Source organism: Lepisosteus oculatus, chromosome 14 (genome assembly GCF_040954835.1).
Source record: "Lepisosteus oculatus isolate fLepOcu1 chromosome 14, fLepOcu1.hap2, whole genome shotgun sequence".
Classification (NCBI taxonomy): domain Eukaryota; kingdom Metazoa; phylum Chordata; class Actinopteri; order Semionotiformes; family Lepisosteidae; genus Lepisosteus; species Lepisosteus oculatus.
Window position 1 is genome coordinate 3,547,910 of NC_090709.1, and position 4,483 is coordinate 3,552,392.

General features: G+C 49.9%; 1 long non-coding RNA gene across 1 annotated transcript; it reads left to right on the top strand.

The window, feature by feature from the left end:
• Nucleotides 1-297: 297 nt before the first annotated feature.
• On the top strand, nucleotides 298-1,438 carry LOC138242695 (uncharacterized). Its single transcript, XR_011191656.1, has 3 exons — nucleotides 298-396; nucleotides 794-856; nucleotides 1,389-1,438. It is a non-coding gene; the product is annotated as an uncharacterized lncRNA (long non-coding RNA).
• Nucleotides 1,439-4,483: the final 3,045 nt, after the last annotated feature.

A 4,483-nucleotide genomic window follows, 5' to 3' on the forward strand; every position in this document is an offset into this window, starting at 1 on the left:
AGGACTCCTTCACTGTCCTGACTCTCCCCTGTGTCTCTGATCCTGTCTCTGTCTGTCTGTGGCTCTTCTGTGAGTTTCACCTTGAGAGATCTGTAATGCTGAGTTCTCACTGGAGCAGTCCGATATGATGGTCAATAAAAGGTCCAGCAAAGTCAAAGCTGGTCGCTCCCAGAACAGGACAACGCAAGCTCAAGTATCAATTCATGAAGTTTGTGGGTTTTAATGGATCCGGCCTGAGCAAGCCTGGTTCAGTTAGCAAACGGGCGGCCCACGATCGGCTTTCAACTCATTTCACAACTGCGGTCTCTCATCCTGTGTTTTGGGTTGTTTCAGAAGGCCTGGAGAAAACGGACTCCGACTACTGCCTGGCGCAAACCCCACTCCCAGCCGGTCACGGTGAGATCCGAAGACCTTTAAGAACAGGACTTGTAAATATTCCCCTTCCATCGTCGTCAGAAGTATGAAGTGGCTCTGCGGGTTTTTTTTTAAAAACCCAGCGACACCGACCTTGTCTTCACTCGCAGCAGAGCAGGTCAAGGTTTATCCCTGCGCTGGAAGGACAGGAAAAGAGACGCGGCGTTTCGGCCGCGGAGCCTCCTTCGGGCGCGTGAAGCCGGAAAAGACCACAGTCGAAATGTCGCGTCTCTTTCCCCTCTCTCTCGGCCGCGTGGAAAGATCCCGTACCTGCTGCCTCTGCGGCCTGCAGGTGGCCGACACGGCCCCCTCCCTGACTGTTATCCCTACCTGCCGCGCGTCTTCAGCGACGCTTCCCTGACCGTTATCTCTCTTTCAGGAACTGCGGCACCGCAGGAATTCCATTACTCCGTGATCCAGGATCCCGGGCCCGCGGGCGGAAGTAGGTTTTGCCTTCTCGCGTGTAAGGGCTCGCAGGGCTCAAACGGCAGCGGCGGGGGGCGGCGAGACGCCTGTGGTACACGGACTTGCTAGGTCAGTGCGAGGTGAAGTCGGGGCAGAGCCCCTGGACCACAGCCCCACCACCGGGAGCTCTGCTAAGTGGTGGGTTGGGAAATCATTACTGGATACGTGTGTCAAGTGTCGACACGAGTGTGAGCAGCGTTGATTCGAGTGTGAACGGTGTCGACACGAGTCCTGTTGGTCAGTACAGTGTCAATACGAGTGTGAACAGTGTCGACACAAGTGTGAACAGTGAGTCCTGTTGATCAAAAAAGTATCAATATAAGTTTGAACGGTGAGTCCTGTTGTTCAGTATAGTGTCAATGCGAGTGTGAACAATGAGTCCTGTTGTTCAATAAAGTGTCAATACGAGTGTGAACAGTGAGTCCGGTTCTGTACAGTGTTAACTCATTGAATTCCTTCTTGCTCTGCACAGTGTTAACGGGTGATAACACGTGTTTTATTCTTTGCAGAATTAACACAGACAGATACTGCTGTTGAATACTCCACAGTCAACAAACCACGAGCAGCACAAAGTGAGGATCTTTTACTTCTATCTATTAAACTAGCAGAAATAAAACATCATGATAACTTCTTGCTGCTTTGTCCAGTTTTAACACAAGTGTGAACATTTGTTATAATAGTGAGTCCTGCTGTTGTGTACAGCGTGAATACAAGCGTGAACAGTGAATCCTGTCGTCTGTACAGTGTCAATACGCGTGTGAACAGTGAGTCCTGTTGTTCAGTACAGTGTCAATACGCGTGTGAACAGTGAGTCCTGTTGTCTGTACAGTGTCAATACGAGTGTGAACAGTGAGCCCTGTTGTTTAGTATGGTGTTAATGTAAGTCTTATCCTGTATAGTATAAGTTAACATAAGTATTGACCCGTATCCTGTTCTCTACAGACATCACACTACCCAACAGTGATGTGGAGTACGCCACCGTCAACAAACCGAGAGCAGCACAAAGTGAGGACTTTTTTAACTCTTTACCACAGTATAAAACCCACAGGAGTAATGAGAATGACACTAAAAACAACAACACTGATACTGAACAAGAGATTTTGAACAATACACATTCTAGTCAGATTTAAATACTCACAGACCTGACCGTTGGAAGTTGTAAAAAAATGCAAATTATTTTTTTTCTGCATGCAGGTTTTCTAAGAACTGAAGAAAGGTTAAAAACGAGAGAACGCCATTCGGTTTTTCAAGCCTGTCTGGTAGTTAGTGATTAATTGGACCCATGATTTAATCCACCTGTATCTGGAGAGAAGCCAGGCTATCGGCATCAACAACAAGGCTGGGCAGCTTGTTCCCCACCCGCCTCTGTGTAAAGACGCGTCACCCATTCTTGGTTTTATTTTCACCTTTCACTATACGTGAAGAATTCCAAAAGGTGCACAAATGCTCTGGAGCTATTCTGTGGTTCGGCGATGTCTCTGGAGCCTTTTGTCACAGTGTGCGACTTCCCTGTGTGTCTCCCCGAACACAGGGTCTGACTGAAGGGGCACTGACCTGCAGGAATGGGAGGAGACCGAGCTGGGACGGTTCTGCCACGTCAGCGAAACTCTGGACCCCGACTTCATCTGCCAAAGAAACAGCAGCGTCAATTAACTCAGCCAGCGAGTTCAACTGTTGCCTCCCTTCTCTCCATCTCTGTGTGTCCCATCTCTTCATAACCCGTCTCCTATCAATCCTACTGTGTTTCATTTACTATTCCTCACTCTGTCTCCTGTCCGGTTGTCTGCACTTAAAACTGAGGTATTTCCTGTGATCTCCTCTCTCTCGCTGTGTCTCCTGTCCTGTGGGTTTGTTACTGAGGGATTCTCTGTGATCTCCTCTCTCTCGCTGTGTCTCCTGTCCTGTGGGTTTGTTACTGAGGGATTCTCTGTGATCTCCTCTCTCTCGCTGTGTTTCCTGTCCTGTGTGTTAGCATGTTTGTTACTGAGGTATTTCCTGTGATCTCCTCTCTCTCGCTGTGTCTCCTGTCCTGTGGGTTTGTTACTGAGGGATTCTCTGTGATCTCCTCTCTCTCGCTGTGTCTCCTGTCCTGTGGGTTTGTTACTGAGGGATTCTCTGTGATCTCCTCTCTCTCGCTGTGTTTCCTGTCCTGTGTGTTAGCATGTTTGTTACTGAGGTATTTCCTGTGATCTCCTCTCTCTCACTGTGTCTCCTGTTCTTCAGTGTTTTAATCCTCTTAAATAATTTAGCTCATTGCTCTCTCACTCACTGCGACTCCTATCCATTCTGTGTTCAGTTCCTCTGACTTGCCTCTTGCATCAGTGCTAGCAATATTATGCATCTATTTAATTTAAAATTATTGATCTGTCACCTTGATGGTTCGATCTCGGCTACAGTTAGCATAGATGGCACAATTAAAAGGACGATGAGCTCAACATCTGTGCGCGTCTAATTAACTGAACCGTACAGAACATCCTGCCTCAGCTAGTCTCTCGCTGGCGGGGTTGCCCATCGGCGAGACCACGTCTCCAGGAAATTCTGCGGACTGGACACTGCGGGAGGGTGGGGCTGTGTTTCCACACGAACGCCGGAAATCACTCAGGATCTCCAGAGAGACTCCTGTAGCCTTACAGCATCACAGTCACAGGCCTCAGCATTGCAACTGTATAATATCAAACGCCCAGACACCCTGAGGTGAGGCCGACCAGTCTGAAGTATTACCTGTAAACACCAGGCACACTGGAACCTGACTTCTTCGCCCACTTAGCGCAGAGGTGGGGCGGACAGTCAGTTTTCTGGGGAGAAAAAAAACAACACCAGGAATTTAGCATACTGAAAGGATCATGGAGTGATGATCTGGCTGAACCCGCTTGGCTGAGGGCTCCTGGCCAGAGGACGAGGAGGCTGGGACCCCCCCTGCACAGCGAGGAGGAGTGACCAGGGGGGGCAGCTACACAGGTGGAGACGGGGTGGGAGAGGGACGCGAGGGAGAGAGGGGGATCACGTGCAGTATTGACAGTGTTTCAGGAGAGGAGTCAGGAGTGATTGCTAAAATATCGACAGCCGAGTCTGACCGAACAAGGGTGTGGCCATCCCTCTTGAACTTTCATCACAAACTCCTGTCTTCCTGCGGTGTCTCTGAGGAAGCTACCACTTTTCACTGGCTAATAAGAGGTGGAAGAGGTGTTAGTGGGACAGCATGGGCGCGCTCACCCTGCGGTCTGATACCCCAGTATAGTGACGGGGGACACTATACCGTAAACAGGCGCCGTCCTTCGGATGAGACGTAAAACCGAGGTCCTGACTCTCTGTGGTCATTAAAAATCCCAGGGCGTCTCTCGAAAAGAGTAGGGGTGTAACCCAGGCGTCCTGTCCAAATTTCCCATTGGCCCTTACCAAACATGGCCTCCTAATAACCCCCTTCTCTGAACTGGCGTCATCCCTCTGCTCTCCTCCCCACTGAGAGCTGCTGTGTGGGGAGCGTTCTAGCGCACTATGGCTGCCGTCGCATCATCCAGGTGGGGGCTGTACATTGGTGGCGGTAGTGGGATTCCCCATTCCCTGTGCAGCGCTTTGAGTGGAGTGTCCAGAAAAGCGCTATATA